At 45.1% G+C, this 23,808-nt stretch overlaps 1 protein-coding gene across 2 annotated transcripts in view; it reads right to left on the bottom strand.

The window, feature by feature from the left end:
• The window catches only part of asic1c (acid-sensing (proton-gated) ion channel 1c), a 52,739-nt gene that overhangs the window by 26,287 nt on the left and 2,644 nt on the right, over positions 1 to 23,808 (bottom strand). The window lies entirely within an intron of this gene.

Here is a 23,808-nt window from a genome sequence, read left to right on the forward strand (position 1 = left end):
CAATCAAGTGGTGCCCGGGGCTAAGCACTCCTTCTATTGAACACATGTCTGCATGGTGATTGCTGCAGGAGATCGAGTACACTCACAGCACACCCGACCCCTCTCCTCCTCTGTCTCTGAAAGGAGACACGGCAAAACCGTTCGACTCATTCAAAAGTCTAAATCTATCCCAGAAGAAGAAACTATAAAAATATACTAAAGATTACACCATTAACTTTTTGGTTTACATCACTTGTGTAACACCTTCAATCACTTGTGTGTTGAAGAAAGGAACGATGACACAAAAGGGAAGAGGTCAGAATTTCTAGCTTGCGTAAACATCATCAAACCAAACTTGATAAATCTATTTGTCGCGTGACAACAGCCCCGAGCGAAGGCGAGAGGCTTTTCAACTTCCCTCTGGTCAGCGAGGCCCTGCTGGCTATTTATAGACACACGTTGAGGGGCAGGTTGGTGATTTGAAGCAGCCCTTCCTGAGGATTTACTACGGCCGGCTCCAAGCACTTTCTCCGGAAAAGGCGGCTTTTGCTGCGCAAGTCATTTTATGTGTCAATTGAAAATATGACCGTGAGAAATAAAAAAGGTACTGAAGTAAAGACGTACGACTGAGCGGAAATATTCACGACGGCTTGTTGGAGCATGAGATAGTTCAGCTGTCAGGACGAGGAGCGGCGGCACAGAGACTTTAAATGAGACTCAGCGGCTGTTAATAAAAGTACAAAAGGGGAGGCTGCTGGTGGCAAAGGGAGGCTTTCACAATCGGACTCATGTTGTGGTAAATCTACAGTGTTTTCTGGAGTCTCTGACCTATTCATTCAACCCCCGTCCGTCAACCACACTTGCAAAATTCACGATTCGTTAAATTGACACCATTATTTTTGGTCTTTATCTTGGCCGTTCTCTTCATCTCATCTCCGAAACCTGTCAACTTTATGCTTCTCATCTTTCATCTCTCCAGGGATCATCGTTTAATAAGAATCTAATCTCGTCATCTTAGCTTAGCTTAACTAATATTAACAGTACGACGGGGGCCACCTGGAAATGGATGGATTGTTTCATGTTGGAAGATAACCAGTCACAATTGTGTAATTGCACAACTCGAACGGTGCAAAGTCTCGCGGGACCACTGATTACCTTCTGCTTGTTGATTAGATGTCTAACTGGAGTTTTTTTTAGTTTTTTTAATCTCGTCTCTGATTTCATATGCGGAACATTTCACTGCGTGGTGCATGGAGAACCTACCCTTGCACGCAGTGGTTCTGCAGAGCTCGGATGGTGAATCTTTCAAAAGACATTAATATCATCCTGTGGGCAGCAAGGTGGCACCTGTTCTCCGTGCCAAAGAAGCCCGTTTAATTATAATACCAGAAATATCTCACACACACACACACACACACACACACAGACACAGACACACACACACGTTGCAGGTGAAGAACAGAAGACTGTTCTTTATATTCAGAGCAGTACGTTGTGTGCGATGGACTGCAGGAACTTCATCAGAGACACAGCTCTCTCTTTTATTGTCTTACTTCCACAAAAACGTAGTCACGCCAAATAAACACTAGACACTGTATTAATGCCAGCCGTGGTGCGGTAGAACACATCTGCACTTCTAAACGGGTTATTCCTATTCATTTCAACAGATGTTTTGGTTCATTCACTCGTTCATTCCTCCGTGAATACCGACTGTCCACCGTAATCCTGCGGACCATTTAAAGGGATCTCATTTAGCTTCACGGGGGTCCAGTGACGCCTCCTTTGCGTCTCCTCCGTCAGCCTCTCAGAGGCCCTGTGATGGTCCTCATTAGCCTGTCATGAGCCAAAAGGTCACGACACAAGGAAACCACGGGTTTAAGACTGACTCATACAAGGGGATGAAGAGATCTGATGCAAAGCCACTTGACAGAGGTAAGTAAAATATAATATACAGCTGATAATCTGTAATAAATCCCCTTTAGGGCTCTGTAGCTGCCAATTGCAATTTCTCACTGCACAAAACCATTAAGATTGACTCTTCTAGTCACACACACACACAAACAAACAAAATGTGACAAGGTATGATCCAAATCGGGGCACTATGGATGCTCAGATGTTCAGTGTATTATCTTTCATCAGCACAGCCGTCCTTGAGCTTTCACTTGAAAATGAGCCTCGAAAGCGCTCCGGTATTCAAAAAGGTTTCATCTCAGGACAACTGCGACAGTTTGTCCGATCCATTAGTAAACACACATCAGTGAATGCCATCATATGAACATAAGGGAACATACTAAGGAAGGCCTGGCTGTTATTTAGACCTCGTCAGGGTCATGGTTTTGAGAGTCTTCCTAATTATGAGGCCGGTCTCGTCGTGTCTCGCCGACTCTCTCGCCATTCATTGGTGATTGAAGGTTCAGCACATTGTCAGATGCGACCTATTGTGGTGCACACGTGGTTCTTTGTGTTTGGTGACAGCAGCGGTTTTGATCAGGTCTGCTGTAATTAAATGTTGAAATGTAACTTTTTCGAGTCGCGCAGGAAAAAGAAAAAGCATTTCCTTTCTTGTATTGGTGTTTTTCTTCTTTTGGAGGTGTTTGTACAGAGGCTCAACGGTCTCGCTTCACTGGAGGAAAAACCTTAAGGCAGGAAGTCTTTTTTCTCTGCAATCTGCTCAGCAGACAAAGACTTCTGGAATTTGATTTAAATTCAATTAATTAAATGTGAAATTACAACTTCATATGGATACATGGACGCTTTAGAAACAAGTAATTGTGTTCGTACCAGAGGCCTAATAGCGTGGAGCTAATGTCTGTGGCGCTAAAAGGGTCATTTGCTCTACAAAGAATTGGTTCTGGTGACTATGGAAATGGAAATCCAACAAGTGCAGTAAGATTTGAATTGTGTTATAATTATTTTTCAATAAACTAAATGGGTGCAGGACTATCAGCCATGAAGTACTGAAATTAGAGTTCATAAATGATTATTGAGTTGAAAGAAAATGAAGTTTAGTTCATCTGTGAAGGGTTGAAGGCACAATAAAAGTCACTTGAGGGCGGAACAAAAAGCAAAAAACAGGAAACGGACACAAAGAAGTGGATTTAACAAACGTCATTGGAATTCAGATCCAACATTAACTCCTTTTGCTTCATTTGGGTTTCCATATATTCTTAAGAGAAACCTTTTAGGAGCTAAAATGCTTGTTAGTCTCTAACTTTACTTTTGCTGCTTTTAATACATTCACAGGTAAACTACAACGGCAACAAGATATTGGGCTAAATTGAAGTGATTTTCCAAAAATGTATTGATATAGTTCAATCAAACAATAAAGTAACTGGCGGAAGGCTAAACGACAGATTTCATGAGACTAAGGGGCACATTACTGCTGGAGGAGGGGGGGGGGGGGGTCTAAAACTTGTTTTGTGTTCAAAAGATACAGATTTCCACATAAAGAGGTGGACACACTGTAGCTACCATGTGAAATCAAGTCTGAAAAGAGAGCGACAGCAAGGCAAACATTCATAATGTAAATTCGACAGCTGTACTATACGGTCCTGAGGTGACAATATATATATATAATGTGTTTTTAACCATAAGGTGAAACAATTCGCAAGCAGCAGGCGCGAACGGATCGATCGATTCTGCACATTATTTTATTAAAGAAGCAAACTAAATCTATTTCAGTCGTCTCGTTCTGAAGCTCCATCGTCCTTCCTGCACTGCGCTCTCACACCTAATCAAATTAAACAACGTCCTTTATCGTATATACAGAATATTTTCCGTTGACTTGACAAATGTCTTTCATTTGAAAGGCCGGACCGGCACTGAAGGCTGATACCAGTGGTACTGATGTCTGAGAGCTGACAGAAGAAGACTTGATGACAAACTAAAGTGAATTGATCCTCGGCCAAGACCCGCCCTCCACTGCTGCACCGTCAAGCTGTCAGAGGAAACACGGAGCCCACAATGTCACCCTGAACGTATACATTCAAGACTTCAAGGTAACACGCGGTGAGTAATTCACATTCCATCTGATTCAAGCTTCTTTGAGCAGCTTTTAAAGAGTTTTAGACTCTAGTTCTTACACCAATTAAAAGAAATACCGGCGAAAAAAGATCTTCATGTGCACTGAACTTCCACAAGGTGGATTTTACTGTGCCAAAAACAGTGTCAACTGCAAAAGTCCGGAGTAGCTCAGTAGCTGACGTGGACATCAGTGCAAATCAAGAGCTGTGCTTTTACATGATGCGTCACATGCAGCCTGTAGTCTGTAGAGCTGAACCACAGCGCCCGGAAGAAGAGCCCTGACCCTCCGCACTTGAACTGTTCTCAAGCTTCAACTAACATCTCATGGAACTTGGACGCGTTTTCAAGCACTGGAATGACACGGAAAAACATTCATTTTGAGATCTCCATTTCCAACTTTCGGCTGCGTTCCTCAGCAAACGGCCCGCTCTGCGCAGGGTTACGTTCGGGTAGCAGGTACAGAGTGACTGTTTCTGCTTTAGAGGAGAGCACCGGGTGGGCAGACGCCAGTAAGGCATGAAATGAGCCATCCCTGCGGGGGCGTCTCCACCGCAGTGTGCAGCAGGTACCTCCGTCTCTCGCCGCTTACAGCCTGCCACCGTACGCATGCAACGCCGTTAAAAGACGTCGCGGTCGCCATCCTGGGGTTTCTGCTCCATGACATTTTATAAATCTGATTAAATGTATTTGAGAGGTGAAAAAGAGATCAAGAGCACAAGATAAGATGAATTGATAAAGAAGGTGTGGCCCAGAAGTACAGCGAGGTTTTCATGGAATGTGTGACTTTCTTGAGAAGCTTCACACATGGGTGGGCACAGGTTGTGTTGGTGCATCTCTGGTCCCTCGTTGATCCCCCCGTATCGCTCTTTTCCGTGTTTTCATGTAGCAACAGAGGTTGGTTACTTCTTCGTTGTGAGCTGTACGGAGCATGCAGTTTTTTATTTTTGTACAATTATTAATATTACGAAATGTTTACGTGTCACAAGCTGTTGTGTTGTTTTACCCTGTAAAGAGTTTGTTGTGGGTTATCCATTGTTATAAAGTAATAACCATGACTTCCTCTCAACACACGTGAGACAACTCGCGCCGACCGCCAGCCGCACAGTGATGACGTGTGAAAACAAAACCTGCCGCCTGCCGAAGAGCAACGCCCGGTATGAAGGGTATGTGAGAAATTCATACCGTAAGCAGATCTTTATACCGATCTTATATCTTATACCAGATCTTATAATAATAATCTTATAATCATATAATCTCCTATTGTTATTGAACTCAAGTGGATATATTGATATAAGGACCCATCGTATGCCCATTTCACCACAAGTTGATATGGTTCCTTGGGGGTCTTAATGAAATGTCTGTAGCACACGTTGATCAGCTGTGGTCATTAATTCTCTGCCAGCACCGTTCCCCAAACCACTCCCCCCTGTGCAGCTGAGCTAACCACACCACGCCACCACACTGAGGCTTGCAAACAAGTGCCTTCGGCAAATGTCGTATCTTTAGTGAGTGCAGAGGGGAGCGGGGGGGGGGCAAGCCCATGTAAGAGAGACTCCCAGGTAATTGTGACGACGCAATTACACGGAAGCTCAATCTCAGTCACTCAAGCATGAGGTTTCTGAATTACAAGAACCATAACAAATCAGGGGAATGTTGTTTTTGCCAGACATGCCAGGTACCCAAATTATACGTGTAGAAGCATTAAAGAAGTGGAATTTGCATTAAAACAAAGGTGCTTTGACAGCAGAAAAAGCGGCGATAGGTACGACCCGTCCCTCCCCTCACAGTTTGTCCCTGTATCGCCGATATTCAGTAAACATGCATCAGCGCTCATGCTGCAGCGTGTTGAACTCTCACTGCACGCAGGGCCTCAGACATTCTCTGCTTTCTAAAAACTAGAGTCTAAAGCGAGGCGCTGCCTCATCAGAACAACACAACGGCTCAGTAAACCCTGCAGTCTCCCAGACACCCACACAGCCCCCTCAAGTCATACTGGTGTGGGGGGGGGGTGTGGGGGGGGGGGGGGGGTGGAGGGTGATGGAGAAACAACTGCGACGGCACTGTGTGAGCGTGGAACGCGGGGGCCAGCAGCTGCTCGCTGGATGGGCTTCGGCAGGGGTATCGCGCTCCATCACCGCCGCATCAGTGAACACATCACACGGGAGGAGAGAGGCTGCATCCATCAAACACCACAGCACACCACGGGGAAGTCAAGCTCTCAGCCCCCTCGGGGGGTGAGGGGAGGGGGGAGGGAGGGGGTGTCTAAATCCAAGAGAATATCAACAACAATAAATAGAGGACGTTTCGAGTGTAGGAAATAAATCGTCAGACTCCCCGCTGAGACCGATGGGTGCAGCTCCTTCCCATGTTGAAGCCATTCTTAAACAAACCGGGTGCACGTAGAACTAATTATCCAGAGAGGGGGGGGGGGGGGGGGGGGGGAGTGAGAGGATCACAGAAAGGATTGTGTTGGTATCTGTGCTTGAAGGAACGCCGCCCACTGCAAATAGAAAATGGGACTTTTTGTGTAAAATGCATAAATCATATTTCATTTAAATCATGCAGCCCAGGCCACACCCCTCATGTACTGTTAGATTTGTATTCAATATTTCATTCAGTTAGTGTGTATATCAGTGTAGGAAAGACTGCGAACTGGAAGCAGAAACTTGATGATCTCTATGATTCATCAGGTTCTCGGTGTGAGCTAAAAAGATCAAAATCAGATGATGGTTAATTCACCATCAGTGTACAGCGGGAGCCAATCGGGACCCATAATGCATGAGGAGACCATTCAAATGATGGTTTTTATTACAAGCATTAAATATAGTATAGTAATATAATATATGCCATTCGAACAAACCATGGAAAAATGCAAAGGTTTTATGTCCCTCAGCATGCAACATTTGGTATGATAATACTAATTCATCCAGATGTGTTCTTATGCTGCAATTTCAAAAAGAAAATCCTCTTCAATCTGACAAGACACAGACTAAATGCTCCCCGAGCAGCTCTTACTTCACGCCGCTGAACGGGGCTCCGATTGAACCCCCTTCAAACATTAAAGGCTTCACGGCGTACCTCCCTTAACCTCTGTCATCCGTGCACGCGCACATGAACGCCAACGCGCCGTCACAGAAGCCGAGCTGCCTTTCAACTCCCCCCCCCCCCCCCGAGAGAACCAAATGTGGAGGTTTCCGAAGGCTGCAGACTAAAAAACACAGGTTGGGTTTTAATAGAAATGCTGGGGATGTGACATGTTTCAGTGTGTGATACGCCTTCGATGCTGTGTGCATATGTGTGTGGGAGGTTGTGTATTTGTGCGTACAAACGAGTGGGCGGATAAGTGCATGCGTGGGAATGTGTTTTTTGTGCGCCTGTGCGTGCGTGTGCGCGTGCACAAACATTTATTTGCCCTCCCGGGTCTTGCTCTTAAATGTACACGGGTTGAATTTGACCGATTTGACCTGTCCACGTTGTCCAAACAGGCAAAAGATCATGAACACTGTGACAGAGATCAATTCTCTCATTTCCACCTCTCCCTTCAACCCCCGCCCTCCCCCCTCACCCCCCACCCCCCAGAGCGTTTCTAGGAGGCTTTCTCTTCGGCCCCAAACTGAATCCGTTGACCTCCTTGCACTGGGAAACTGAAAACTTGACCCCGTCGTCTGGAGAATAATGAGGTGACCGATAATGAATGGAGGCTCTCCCTCCTGTGTGTGCGGCACCGGGCGCAGCTGAGAGGAGGGACACTCATATCGCAGTGTTGTGTGCACAAGACACAAGAAAAAGAGTTGTGCAAATCGGGTTGAGTAAACTAATCTGAATTGTCTCAATCTTCTGGTGGCATATTTCGACCCCGGATAAGCGGTTGAAGATGGATGGATGGATCATGATAAAGAGTTTTAATTCACCTTTGATTGCAAAAGACAGCCGTACAGTATTTACAATGCAAACGCTTTAAAAGGTTTTTTTCTTCCACGGCTGATTTTGGACTTCTTCACTCCCTCTGAAGAACTTCTACGCCGACAACGTTTTCTGTGCGTGTCTTTGTGTGTGTGTGTGAGGCGTTAAAGTCTGTGGCGCCGTGTCAGAAATACGAGACGGACCACCTGGTCACAAGCCGTGGCTGGTGAGCTAAAAGCTGTGCATCTCTTATAGCCACTCACTTATTATCAAAAGGACTGCAAACACTAGCTCCTCCTCATCAGATGTTCCCTGAGCCAGAGAGCACGAATGAACCGGTCAAGACGACACACGTGACCTTGTGAACTTTAAGCTTTGTGTCTATTGTGTCTCATTGAACACTTGGCCCAGTGTTGCAGTACCCGTGACGTTTGTAGAGACTCAGTCAATATTCCACTTAGTTTTTATCTGAAGTTGCTTTATGCCTCGGGCTGATGGAGTGTCCTATTCTATCGACGTCCAAGCATCTCGCACCACCCAAATCGTTGGCGAGGCAGCAAAAAAAAAATAGACTACAGATTCAGAGTTACCTCTCTACATTCTGTGCACAAGTATCAGCTGTGGCGAGGTGAACTGAATCCAGCCGGCCTAATTGACCCCCCCCCTGCACCTCGCAGACAAATCTCCCTCACCTGCCAATCTGCTCCAAATGTCTCACAAATTCTCTCACAAAAATAGCATAACGAAACGTGTTCACCGTTGAGCTAAATTTCCTTCTGGCAGGGCCACACCGCAACAACAGAACTGGAGTCGCCCGCTCCGCCAGGCTGCAGCGGGCGACTCCACGCCGGCGTCTTCAGCGATAGCGAGACTCGCCGCCCTCCCCCCCCCCCGTTCCCGAAGAGGGGAAAGTAAGGGGCCACGAAATTGGCTGCCACGCGAGGCGCCGATTTTCTTGATGTGTTTGGAACCACCGGCGGAGGAGAAATGCAGCGACGATGTCGCAGTGGCAACTGAGAGATGGAGCGCGACGGGGGGGGGGGGGGGGGGGGGACAGGGGGGGGGGCCCTCCTGTAAAGACGGGGAGGCGAGTGTACGCCTTTCATCTTTTAAAATACAGGCTTTCGCTTTTTTTTGGGATTGCACGAGTTTGCTCTCGCTCCCATCCGACATAGAGAGTATAATCTATTTTGGTGTTATTGCAAAATGACACTGAATGAAAGGCAGACAAAGGCTTTCAAGTTGGAGCGATTGGTAGTTGGCGCGACAGCTCCCTTTAGTTTCTTGTGATTCCACCACTGAGGCGAGATGTAAAGAGCACTGCATCGGAAAACCCTGCCTGGCTGTTATATGAATATTTAACTGTAATACAACCTGAAGGTATAACATGTTTCTGATGGAACAACTTCAATGCTAGTTTGAGTTCTTTCAACATTTAAATAGATGCAATACTCGCAAGCGTTTCTTTTCACTAATGTGTGTTCACTAATCTACATTTGCAACACTTTAATTAAATCCCCTATTTAGCAATTTGAAGCAGATATGAATACACATGTGACCGGTCATTAATTAAAAGTATTTATCAAACACAGAAGGCATATTTTATGGAATTATAAAGTGTTGACTAGCTTCTCGGAGGAGGACAGACAGCATGTGTACATGTCTCCCTCCCTTCATCCATCTCCATCACAGCAGCGACTGCGGTAGTAAGCTGTCGCACTGCTGTGTGATCACGGCGTTACAATCCCATTTAGTACATCGGTAACAGGGTGCCAACTTTGATCTTGGGCACCATTTCCTCTCACATCCATTACTTGAGCCCCCCCGCCTGGCTAACTGCTTTAAGGAGTCTACAACGCCACAATTAAAAGAGTGCTTACTAAACATTTCGCCCCGTGAAAACCATCAACTTTAAACAATCGGCTTCACAGAAAGCTACGCAAATAATGTACGCCACAGTGGTACTGACATAAATCATTTTAAAAACGTGTAGCTCTGAAGGGGGGGGCGGGAATTCAATCACTCTTGGTCCGCACAAAAGTATTTTGGCGAGCGTAAAGCTGAATGACAAATGGTGAAGCAGTTTCCTGCCAAAACTCCAGCAGAGGAAAGAAGCCCAAAAAAGAGCCGCATTGTATCTTGGTAATTTGCCCCGGAAAAATCAACCGGCTGAGTGGCCAATTGCATAGAGATATTATGACATAATAACACAAGTGATTTGCAAATGTTTCAACTTCCTGAAAACAGGAATCGGAAGAGCCAGTGATTCAGAGGATTCTGGACAAAAAGTGAAAAGCTTTTAGCTGAATTAATCTTGTCGGGTGTATTTGGGCGTCTTGTTTTATTTAAGCTGGATCCACAAAGCCTCTCGAGATTCTCCAACCTTGAACCTCGACCTGTACCGATGAGGAGAAGTCGACTCCTCTCCTCCCATGCACGAGAGCCAGTGTTTAACTGTGAAAAAGCCATTCAGGGAGTCAATTTGCAGTCGACTGGAGATCTGTGACTGTGAATGTTTGGTGAAACAGAAAAAAAAATAAGGTGATTATGGGACGCGAAACACCTTTGCTCATCCATCAACTGAGGCAGTGGCTCTGCTCTTGTCCATTCCAAGCAGCTCTCTGGGGATGTGATGCTTGAATTGACGACACTCGCTCAGTTATTAAATAATCAAGCAGACTCAAGTTTGTTTTTTTACCCAGTGTCACGCAGCCGGGTCACCGAATCCAAGTGCTTGGCGGCTCGGGCTCGGGCCGACGGAACAGATGCAGCCATCACCGTGACGCGGCGGCCCGGATGGCAGCTGTATGCACGGCGCCTTAACCGCAGTCAACACCCTGGCTCTGATTCCTCCACTGCACACACACACACACACGTACACACACACACACGGTGGTGATTCGGGTTTGTGCACAGTCATGCCGTCCAATCATTGATTCTCGAGATGCAGGTTCACTCTGCTATTCTGCGTGGTTGGACAATATTTTCACAGACCTCGAATGTCACAATTCAAATCATATCCACGTTAAGGGCTCTAGCTGAGCTGAGCTTTGGAGGGAGCGGTGCGTTCGGAGATCATCGATGCAGGGAGTTGTAATTAAGGAGTCCAAATTAAATGGTCACTTGTGCTGATTAAACGGGCTTCACAGGGCGGAAATTCAGCTTCACAGGGATTCTAAAGAGTTTATTTTGTACACCATCAGCTCGCCAATCTTAAGTAAGTAATATCTAAAGCTGGGTTTTGTCTCTGCTCTTGTGTTTGCCAGCCACACTTTTGTTTTTTAATTTGGTGAATCCTAATCCCACCTACAGAGCCCCGGGTAATTACATATGTTCAAACCAGGTCCCCGCTGCAATATAGCAGGAGACTTGGATTTTTTTTTTTTTTTTTTTTAAAGGCCCGTTTGTGCTTCACTACGGAACAAAAAGACAATGCGGCTGAATCGCAATGCTGCTCTCTGTCAGACAATGTCCGAGGACAATGGCGGACATGTCCGGGGATTCTCACACTTGTATGGGATCTTTTATTTGTGAATACGTGACCGAGGGTGGGGGGGGGGGTGGGGGGGTGGGGAGTGTGGGCAGTGGATTTAGCCGGATATTGATTTCCGTGACAAGGCAGTCGTGTTTGCAGTTCCGGCACATTAGGGGTGAAAATAGAACCACGGTTCATACATAGGCGGGCTTGACAAAAGTGGACCCCTTAAAGGCTCTGACTCGGCGCGATGTGAGGTACATGAAGACCTTTATTATCAGGCACCCTGCTGCTCCATCAATCAAGGCGGCGTGCTTTCGGCGGCGGCTGGGTGGCGTCTCTGGAGGACTGTGTGTGTGTGTGTGCGCAGGGTTTCCCCCGAGCAGACCGGCCCGGCGGCGCTCGGCCATGAGAAATCAGCCGAGTGGGCCCGACATTCTTCCCGGCCCGACATTGAATCTGCAGATCCGCCCCGGTCAACACGTCACGCAGTCTGGACCGAGAGGGGACGCGTGTGATGTGACTCGCGTACAGACGCTTTGGCAGCGTGCTAGTGGCACGTCCTCATCCTGCTGCTTCCAAGAGGAGACACACACACACACAGCAACCTACGACTCATCTATTTACAGATATATGACACATGTGGAGGGAGTTTATGAAATAAGGATGAGGTGAGAATCTATTCTCTAAATTGCTGTATTTTATTATAATAACAACACTTGTCTCTGCGGCCTGCCTCAGTCCTACGTTTGAGCTCATTGTTCTCATGGTTATATCTCACTTGTGTGGTTTTTCATCCAATGACTGTGGGCACACACATTTGATTCAAAGGGTATGACATTCACCAACTTAATAATTAAATTATCAGAGTAAATTAATAATTGAATTGATTATTGTGAATCCTCGGCAACAGCTGGCCAGACGTGCGGCTGATGTGCTGTACTCCCACTAAAGATAGCGGGGCAAATGACACTAATCAGAAACACGCTGCAGATGAGAGCCGCCTGCTTTGGGCAATGTCTGTTTGATTCTGGCAAATGTTACGGCTGTTTAAATATCACATGCAATTTGTATTCACCATTCGACCGGCTCCAAACAGGAGGCAAAGGAGATGGTGGGCAGCGGGGGGAGGAGAGCGGGGGATTTGACGCTTTCTGAATCAATGAGGTAAACAGACGGGCTGTGAATGTCAGAGTTTACGTCTACAAGATTGAAGACTTAAATTTGGTCATTGGCGACTGCTTATAGGGAAAATTCCATTTAAAAAGGTCAGTCTCAAGCCTCCTCATACAGATTAACTAAACGTCTGTGTCCCCGTGTGGCTCTGGCCTTCTCTATCAAAAAAAGCATGCTTTTGACTTAAATGCCTTTGGAAAAGCACAGAGAGCTGTTGTTTCATCACAGATGTCCGCTTGCCTTTCTTAACTTCGGGCTCTGCCATTATAGAATTAACAAACAGACATTTTGATTTCGGAAAAGCCGTCAGCCTCATTGAATAAGAGCGGCGCTCTCCCTCAATGACTTCTTTGAATCGGAAAACAACACCTTTGCGGGGGTGTTATTAAAAGTCGACAATTTAATTTTGTGATTATTCAACCCTCTAATTCAATCACAGCGGAAAAACAAAGCAGATTCAGCCGAGCGCTTGGCACCGACTGGCGCGTGGCCCGTCCTCGCTGAGGTCCGACGGCGCGACTACGGCCCCGCGAGGAAACCGGCCTCATGGGCGGCTCTCGGGCTGCGACCAGATTTACAACAGAGGAGCAGGTGGCAGTGCAGTGGGAGAGTTTGTGAGACTGGAAGGGGGTGGGTGTTATCTTGCTGGGCGAGGGAGTCACCACCTCCCCGGTGCAAGCCGAGAATCCTTCTGCCAGAACATGCCTGTGGCGCGTGGGACTTAATCGAGTCTGGAAGGGAGAGTTATTATCATCAGAAAGTCTTACTAAAACTCTAAGTGGCGATGAGTTTATTGATATTCCACGGCTCCCTTTTCATGAAAAATACATATACCTCGGTTATGTGGATCCACACATAGACCATCTAATCATGTGGTTATTCCACAGGAATAGGGGGGACGCATTTTGTTCTACTCAGCATTTACCATGAACACCAATAACCATCTAAACAGAGTATCAAAAGACGAGACCAAAATAAAGCTTTTCAAACATACAGTGCCGAAATGTACTACATTGATATTCTTGCATCACACGCCGTGTTCACAGTGGTGTCAGGCCGGGCGTTGCTTCCTCTTTCCAAACGTGTCAGGGAATGGGACCTCAGACTCAGACACAACGTGGCATTTCTCACATGGCTCTGGTTTGCAGAGGAGGGATGGAAATTGGGGTGGTAAATGAGGTCGGGTGTGGGCAGGAGAAAGCAGGAGTTAAATCCTCTTTAGAAAAGGAAGGAAGACAAACAAGTCTGTGACAAGCCTGAGCGAGGACGGACCTAAACTGACAAATTAGGAGGAACAGCGGTCTAAGTGAGCGCTGCCCTGCTGCTGATATAAAGCGGGGAGGGAGGGAAACAACAAAGGCCTCAAATGAGATGCATACCAATGAGTAATACTGCACAACAATCTGCATCCAAGCACTGTCCGCCCGCATTCCCCATTCAAAGACAACCACAGGAACTTATTTTGCGTCCCTTTCACAGCGATGTCTCATCTCTTTTGAGAATTTACTCAGCAGTCTTAACCCTTTCATGAGCACAATGGTTGTCCCCCCCCCCCCAATTTTCCTGTGGACTAAAGTACCATAAATCAGGCTAATCCTTTCGCACATTCCATTTCTATTGTTTGACCGATTCCGTTTTTTTTTTTTTAAACCATTTTAATAACGTGCGCGTGCGAGATGGGAAGAAGATCCAACTGATGAGATCAACCCTGATGAAAGTGTAATTGCAGCAGCATCTACAGTGACAACATAGATATTGGATTGCCTGGGAGTAAGACTTACTGTGGACAATAAACCTGCCTGTGTAGTTAAAGAGTGCACTTCATCACATACTGAAATGGAGAAAATAAACGTGGGTTGGAAATATCACTTGCCAACAGCTCCCAATCGGTTGTGCCAACTGAGGACAATTATCAGACCCATAATGAGTTCATTAAGATAATGAAAGAGCCACGGCTGATTTTCTATTCTGCATCTTAAACCCTTGTATTAGGTTCTCCACGAGCAATTTAGATTAGCAGACGCAAACACGGACTGAAGAAATGCATTGGGCAGATAAGACGTACACACAGCGGTTACTACACACTCACATCCGACATAACAGTCTGTCAGGACTTTAGAGGAACTGGATGTTTGAGGTCAGTGTCGATACTGCAGCAAACAGTTTTTAACATAACAACACATACAGTACAGACTTAGATATTCTCTTTGAATGTATTTGTCTTGCAAACAATTCCTTCAATGTACCATTACATACATTCAAACAGGTTGGAAATATACAGCAGTGAGGATATTGCCTCCACTAGATCCCAGTCTATAAAATCCAACAATGACTTTTAGGTTGAAGTGATGGCTTTTAGCTTTGAAAGAGTAACATAATCTTTTCAATTAGTGACCGGCTAGGTATGCTTGGAATTACGTGATGTCACAGAACTCCAGGGGACCAATCGGAAATGTCTACGGTGTCAATATTGTATTTTTTTCATTTATATGGCGACGTTGTCAAACCGGCAGCTGGCGTTACGTGCAGCTGATTTAGACAGATGTATTCATTATTATGATGTCTGTAAGCCTCCAACACATTGCAGAATTTGGATAATCAGTGATAATAATTATTTGTTGATAGCAAAGTGCTCTCAGTAGAGGGGAAGAAGTCAATCTAAAAGCGTCGCTCTGAGCAGCTACTTCCTGAGTATTTTAGGAGATTGGCCTTCTGATCCAAAACCAATGGAACACATGATCAGCACCCAGGTCAGGATGATGGTCATGTGATTGACTTGGCCTCGCAATAATTACAAAACTTATGGCGCTAATAATCCCTCTGATTGCAAAACACGTTTCACCCAATAGGAATGTGATTAGGAATGCAAATAATTAAAGCTTAAAGTCAGCCCCCCCCAAGCGGTGTTTTTTTCTTTTATATCCAATTTGCCGGGATAAAGAAAACCACTGAAAACGTGCAACCATACAAACATGGCCCACAACGTACACAGGATGCTGCTATGTAACTGCTAATTACAATCATACTAAGCCTGTGGTCATGGCCTTAAAGGAGAAAAGAGCTGCTCGAGCCTTTGGTCGTATCCATGGATGCGAGTCACCTATTTCAACCACTTAGTTAAAAAACGGGACACACACACACACACACACACACACACACACACACACCCTAATGGAGCGATTGCAAACAATGGTGTTGATTCGGAGCCTGTAATTAAAGTGTGTCAAAAACAGAAGCGCAATGAATCAGTGATTCCTCTACGCCATGACGGCAGGCGCTACTCATCTTTGGCTCGAAGCGCGGCACGAGTTGGATGCCGCCGCCATTAGCCTTTCGCGGAAGTGTTTATCAGAAAATGAAGCCCGGGCGAGGCTCCGTCCGCTTTAATCCATATGCAGGCAGAGAGCGATCGGCCTGGGGCGTGTTCGGCCTGACTAAGCAGGGTGAGCGAGACACAGGCTCGTCTGCTGAGAGCCTTCCCACGGCCCAGCGCCGGAGCCGCGGGCGCCGCGCTGACGTACGGAGACGCCGAAAGGACATCGGGGAACATGGTCTGAAAGGGACGTCGCAGTCGTTGCGTCTGAAGGATCTCGAGTCGACAACCGACGAGGGACTACATCTGGGGAACGTGGAGATAAAAAAAATGAAAAAAAGAGCCATTAGAGTGAACTGCCTGAGCTTCAGTTTCTTTGAAACAATTACTGTTTTCTGAGAGAAGTGTCTTCAGAAAGAAACGGCCCCCCGTGGCTCTGATGCGTAGAGAGACTCCTGATAGACTTTATCGACAGAAAGAAGAGAGGGAGGAAACTAAGGAGGGGTGAGGACACCGTTAGAGAGAGACACCTCTGGCTTTATCCGACCGCAGCATTGATTAACTGCGTTTGGCCCGAAACTTTAAAAATGTTACATATTACTTATCACTGGTTGAAATACATCCCCTGCGTTATGAAATCCTACTATAACGTCGCTGAAATTGATAACCTTACCATGTTACTTTGGGCACCGGATAGTCACTAAAATAACGACACTGTGAAAGCCAAAGGGGGGGGTCGGGGTGGGGATTAGTCCCAGTGCTGATACAAGAGAGAACATAGAACATAAACACGTTCTGCCTTATGCGGATATCACGTACCCACGCGTGTCAAACAATGAGCACTTGTTCTTTTTCGCTCGGTTGTCTTCGAGGACCCGAGGGCATAAACATTTCCTGATCAAAGCCGCCCGAGCTACGGGACGCGGCGCGTCGAGCGTGTGAGCGCCAGTCAGCAGCAGAGGGCTCGCTAATCTGTGGATACGGAGGCAGGGGGAGCAGACCGGAAGGTACGAACTGTGCGGAGACACTTGGAGATAAGCGTGCTTACAGAAAATGCAAACCAGATGAGTCACCGCTCCTCAGAACAACACTTTCCAGATGAGGTCATTACAATTACAGATAACAGTACAGTGCGCCGTGCTATCTGTGAGATTGTGTTTTCACTATCTCCGGTGGGTTCCCAGCTCTGGCAGCGTCCTCTCCCCCCCCCCCCGGCTCACTCAGCGGGTGCTTCTGACACCCTCGGCTGTTGTGCTACAGTCGAAGCCACCTCTGCAGGCGTGGCGGCGATGCAGCCGCCGCCGGAGCCCACGCCAGTGCGGAGTCACATTTAGATGTCCACCAGTCAAATTGCACACAAATGCAGTTTTAGTGTCCACACAGCCCAGGGGCCCCAACACCAGAACCAGCCCGAAGGGGCAAACACACACACACACACACACACACACGTGGGACAAGGCTTGGCTTTTCCAAAAAAATCCACTTCTGCTGAGAATTGTGTCCCCAGAGAAACCATTACTTTATTTCCTCCAGTTCCACAGCCATAATGAGTCTCAGAGGAGTCCATAGTGATGACAAACATCTCGCTGGAAGCACACAGGAAGACCGGCAACAACAATAAATTGGAACACGTTACAGTTGTCAGACTGTGGATCGATGACCAAACAAGTGTACACAGGAAACCTGTTGCGACACCAGTCGCAATTAAAAAGTTCAAGCTCCAACTAGTGACAGATAATACGGGATTTCATTGTATTTGTTTGATCGAGTAGAAAAGCAGGTTTACAAAAGCAAGCAAGGGCAAAGAGTTTGTGTAAACATGACAAACGTGGAGCAGAAAAGCAGCGGATTGGAGGCTGTATGTCACACTGAAAAAAAAAAAAAAAAAGTCCTCCAGCTACTTATTGTCATCTGATGATTTTGTGTCTGCTCATAAAAATGAGACAAACGGAGATAAATGTACTCAGTGCCTCAGTTCAGACAGAGGGTGAGGTGCAAAGTAAACATGCTTTAGTAGAACACCCCCCCCCAAAAAAAATGTATATGAGCATACTATGTCGTCTTTTACCCTCCCCTCGTTAAGTATTCAGGAAAACCAATCCCATTGTGCTGAGGCACACGCATCGATTCCTTTGGATATTCAGTGGTTCAATGAATCGACCGGCAGGCTAATGAGATGTCCTTAGGATGTCAATATGCTCCGATGCCGTAGGTGATCCACTGTGGTGTGCACGTCGTTTGGAACCAATACTGGGGGACGGAAGGTTAAAGTTTGCTTTGCTGCGGAAAGAGGGCTGTTGCATCCTCAGAGCTGCTTAGACGAGTCGGGTAATTGTGCTGAACGTGGAGTAATGCCATTTGTGATAACAGCATTGGCGCATGCCTCCCAGACAACTGCCATGGCAACAGACCGGCCGGCGCGAGGTAGCGAGGGGCTCGATCTCATTTCAGTTCACACTGAAACGAGGGATGTAATGCATCCAACCTTTGATCTATTTAACCTGCTAATGATTGAACACTTCGGGTTTAACAAAAGCAGGTAATTATGTGTTGAGACATAGAAAGAAAATTAGGCCTGATATACTTGAATAATTTTTTTTCATGTATTCCTGTATTGACACCAGATGGCTAATGGCACTTTACTTATTGCAGTGCAAAAGGTTAATTTTTTTTTTTTTTTTTATTAAATTCTTAGCTACGGCACGAAAAGTTGCTGCTTGCTCATCAGGTGCTTTAATTCTGTTAACCATTTTAAACGTGAGACGCTCAACTGTCCTGCATTGCATTAGAGGAGGCAATGGTTTATTTGATGGTGTGGAAAATCAGTTTGATTAACTGGTGTGCAGTAAGATCATAGCTGGGCCCGGTGCAGGGGGACCAATTTAATTATGATCCACGAGTGTTCAAAGAGTAGACACTGCGCTCCCTTCCCTGCGGCTACTTCCTTTGAATCTGGGAGTTATCGGGACGGAGAGAGATATGGAAACACAGACGCAGATAAAACAGGTGTCGAAATCATGAGATCACACATTTTATTTGGACCCTTCTGAAAGCTGGAATAAGTTGTGGTTTACATGCGTCCATGTTTATTGATGTTACCTTTAAACATCAAACAAATTGATCTCCTGTACTTTTTATTGAAAACATCTTTTATATCATTTTAAAAGAAAAATATTCAGGCAAACGTGCTGTTTTTCCTCATTTAAAGTTATTTTTTTACCAAATGAGGGGTTCTTTGAGGGTAGTAAAACAGCTGAAATGTGTCTTTTTCCCAAGTTAAAAACAGCTCAGTGCAATTTACAAGAGGCCTTTTGTGTGAACACAGCTTTAACAGGAAACTACTGGTGATCAAATCATGAAATATCACACACATAATGAATGAATACGCGTCAAACATTCACCTATAAGAACCTATTGCATTGATCAATATAGCAAATAACGGTGTGAAAATAAATGTATTGCGATGGCGTCTCTTTTTCCAGCTGCAGCTCTGTGAGACTACATTGTTTCGCAGGAGTACGAAAACGTTTTAGGTACATTGACCCGAATGGATTCTTCCATTTTTATTTATTTTTTTACAGTGGTTTTTATTGAGGTTTGTACGTTCTTAACTTTTGCCCGTGCATTCAAGTTACATTGCATGCAAACAGTGAAACCTACTGGGCAATAAACCGTGTTGTGATTCTCAACATATTGCAGCTGACACTGTGAGTCAATATCTACACAAAATTTTGAAACATAACAGTATTGGACATTGTGACAGAACATGACAGAGCACATTCTATACCAAGAGCTCACTACGTAGGCTTAATGACGTCGTGTTAAACTCAGAGGCACTCACAAATCTCTCAGATTCATTATGAATATCCATTTAAGGCTGCAAGCTATGGCATATCATTTTTTGGGGGTAAAAAAAAAAAAAAGGAACTACATGTGTATCATTCCTACAGGAGACGTGTGAGGGGAAGCATTCCGTTAGCCATAAACAAACTGGAAGGGTGTTGCATCATAAATGGAACTTGTACAATACAGTGGGACACATTGGCCCGTCGCGTAACTAATCCAGTCCGGACGGAGATTAATAAACCGCCGCGGCGCACGAATGCAAATGAGCCGAGCACTGCAGCAGCGCTTGTGACGCTGCGGCGGCCCCAATCAAGGTAACGGCAGGTGAAAAATGATCTCAGGCACACGGCTGGCCATGTGATTAGTGGCTCCGTGAGCCCAGACGCGAGGAGCTAAACAGAAGCCCGCCCCCGTTTCCCCAGCTCTGGGGCAAAATTGGGAAGGAATTAATAAAATATTCCGATCATGTAGGAGGCAGAATCGATTCACTCCGAGACGTATTAATTTGTGCTTCCTCCTTGTGTTGTTGTACGTTAATGGAAAAAGCACTCAAGCAGATAGGTGGAGGACGCTCACTGTGCCCAGAAGCCGCCGAAAAATATAGAAGTGCATGTTTTTGCAAAAAAAACATCCTCTTTTCTTTATCTGTTGTTTTACGCTATAGTCATGAACGCAAGAGAAACTAGATTAACCTTCGCTTTCAGCATGAACGTCTTGGTTGTGTTTTTAGGAGCGAATTCGAGTCTGATCACGACTTTTCATCAACTTATTATGCAATCAGAGGAAAGAGAACGTTTGTTGACCTTTGGGTTAGTGGGCAGCACGGACTTGCGTCATTAAAGCGGCAAAAATACTTCCTGCGATTAATGTTTTAAGTTGTTGTTATTGCTTCTTCGGCAATACCGTCTCACAGAGAGTGAGCCTGCTGCATCACCATAGCAATGGTATCTACGCGGGAGCTAACTTTCTTCCATTCCACCCACCTTTATTTCTGACCACGGTCTGAAAAGAGTATCACGAAAAAAAAATAACAGCACACTACATCAAGAAGGCTGTAATTATTATTTTCCACCGATGATCCCAGAATGATCTGGTTTTGTCCACAAGATGAATCTTTTCCCAAAGCCTATAGAACAGATGCACGTTGTAGTGATCATCAGCACTGTCAGTGATGGACTTTTAAAAAAAAAATTTTTTTAGGAAAGCATGACTCCCGTTAAGGTTTATTTTTGTGATATCGCAGCCTACTTGTTTGGTTGCAGCAGCAGCAGATTTCATGTTGTTATCGGCTGTCAGCGATGTGGGCGCTGTCACACAGTGAGGCAATCTCGGGCAGAGATTAAGCTCATTCCAGACACTCCGACTGGAATGCAGATGAGAGTCGTCATCTCAGGCTGGAGGGAGTGATGAAAAGCCGCAGTGAAGTTGGACGGTGCAATATGGAAGGTGCCTCACTCAAAACTCGAAAGCAATGCTGCTATTTCTTTTTCCACTTTACAGTTTTCCATTTGCCAAACAAACATATTTTTAGATCAGGTTTGATACTGAAAACCGAGGCAGAGAAAAATAGACCCATATCTCTTTTTGTAACCACTCTTGTCCCTCCCATACATGCTGTTGTTCACACACACACACACACACACGCGCGCACACACACACCTGAATTTGACAGTATATATTGTGTGAGATAGATCTACAGGATAATATTCATAAACTTACACTTAACAAGTGATTATCGAATTGTTGAGAAAAAGATGTATTTTACAGGATGTTTTTTTTTTTCAATCATCAGTCAATCATTCTAGCCATTATTACCACAATCTGTATAACCATCTGCTGAACAGTTATATTTCACTCCGCCAGCTCAGCTGAGATGGAGTTTTGTCAACAAAAGAACAGTCGCTGCAAACGAAATGAAAAAAAAAAAAAATTATTTAATTCCCCTACATTTGTGCAGATCAGGCAACATAAACACCACCACTGACGTAGCTGTGACCAGACAATATTCAGGCTGAAGAGATTCATCCTCTGGCTGTATTGTATAAATCTATTCGGAGGGTAAATTAGTCTCATATTGTTGAGGACCTCTCCCTGAAAAACCTAAATATCCGACGTGTAGATCACAACGTGTCAGTCAGTCGGTCTCCTCCTCCCCCCCCCCCCCGGCCGGCACCTGCTGTCCACTGGGCGAGAAGACGAAAGACGACTCGCATCTTAAAGACCTCAGCAAGAGGGACTGGTCATGACCCGTCAAGACTCAAGAACGTGGCGCTGTACGTCCACGCCATCGGATTATGATAATCGGCCTCTTGTTCAGCAGCTGCAGTCGCTCATCTACTGAGGGGTCATCTGCATACGGCTGCTCAGAGCCACAGCAAGTCAATGAATACATATTGATAAAGGTCACACAGCCATTTAAGACCAAAAATGATATTTGCAAAATTCCCAGTAAATTCCATCAAACTTTAAGTTGGGTTACTATTGATATCATCTGATATCAATTGATAACTTTAAGTAAAAGAGAAATCTAAATGTTTCATGACATTGCTAACTTGTGTCCAATAAAATCATCACAGCTTTCTATTAGATCCAAAACGTAAATTGACATCCTCTCCTCGCCCCCCCCATCACGATGCAAAACAATTTGAATGCTTTGTTCCCAGAATGCATCAGAAGTCAGACTTAATGGAATTCTTCCTTCATTTATTCAAGGTCAAAGCTCATCGCTTCCACAGTCCTTTGCGTTGTAAATCTTCGTCTCAACATTTCTGTGGGAGAATTCGATTAAATGAAAAAAATAAATGCCAGTCATCTAAATATCAGCATAGTGTCAGCGAATAGTGAGTCTGTGTTTGGAAAAGCAAACAGCACTGGTGCGTAGTGGTAGATAAAGCCAACAAAATACAACCCAGTATATTAAAAACAAAATTTTAATAACCTGTAGCTGAGATGCTTTGTTTCCCTCAGGAAGCCGGTTAGGAATTCAGTTAGTTACGTGAGATTATGATCAGATACAGCAGCAGAAACCAAATGGAACCCTGGCATTCATCCAAGTCCTGACAAACACGTTTCTGCCCATTGAGGTGCATCCAAAACAACACAATTACTGATCAGGGATCAGCACGACGACTTCCAATCCAGGTGAGAGTTCACAGTGCGTCGCACCGACAGGGTGGCCCAACAAAAGAGAAATCCAAATTCATTAACTGCTTCTAACCTTCTAATGCCGTTTAAATAAAGCGGTACAATTAGGTCCCCAAGAAGGATTCCTTCCTGGAGACGCTCTGCAGTGCTGCTCGGAAACAAACATGGCAATTCACTCTATTCGTGATGCTAATTGAAGCAAAAAGTATTTTAAAAGTGTTATGTGAGGGCTTGTCTTGCTCACACAGCAGAGAAAAGTTATGATCATCTCTGAAGATGAAGCTTTTCTAAAAATTAGCCGTCTGTTGGGGTATTTAAATACAATAATGGGCAGTCCACTAAGCCAAGGAGAGCTTTGCCTACTGCTTTCTATGGGTCCCCATTTACATAAATGTCTAATAGTACTCTGATTAAACTCAAACTTGTATTCCTGCAATTGGAAGTAGTCGAAGTAGGATTGCAGATCACAGATTGCATCAATTAGTACAACAGTTAAATTAACATATTCAATTATATCTAATTGTAGCACTAATTCAAGTTACTGTGGAACCCAAGCGTCTCTCCCAAGGATATGTGCTGTAAGGTCATCCTTTCCATTCAAGCCTAATTATACTCCCTGTGTAAGTGGACCCACTTCTCATTGTGTACATAATAATGGTGGTGTGCTTAAATCTTATATAGTCTGATGTCACCAACATCAAGGACTGTGCTTTAACTAGCATAGTCCATAGCTAGTGGGGACAACTGTTGTTACTGCATACATGTTTTTAATTACTTTTCAATTGAATACTCCTTCATTTAAGAGGTTTGCATTATCAGCTATATCAACTAACACAACAAAGCACACATAGTTTGGTGAGCTTCATTCAGACCGAACAGTGAATGAGGAGTTATGCTGGATTGCAAATGAAGCCAAATGGAGCGTTGATGAATGAATCGAAGCACACAA

This window comes from Pungitius pungitius, chromosome 15 (genome assembly GCF_949316345.1).
Source record: "Pungitius pungitius chromosome 15, fPunPun2.1, whole genome shotgun sequence".
NCBI classification, from domain to species: Eukaryota; Metazoa; Chordata; class Actinopteri; order Perciformes; family Gasterosteidae; genus Pungitius; species Pungitius pungitius.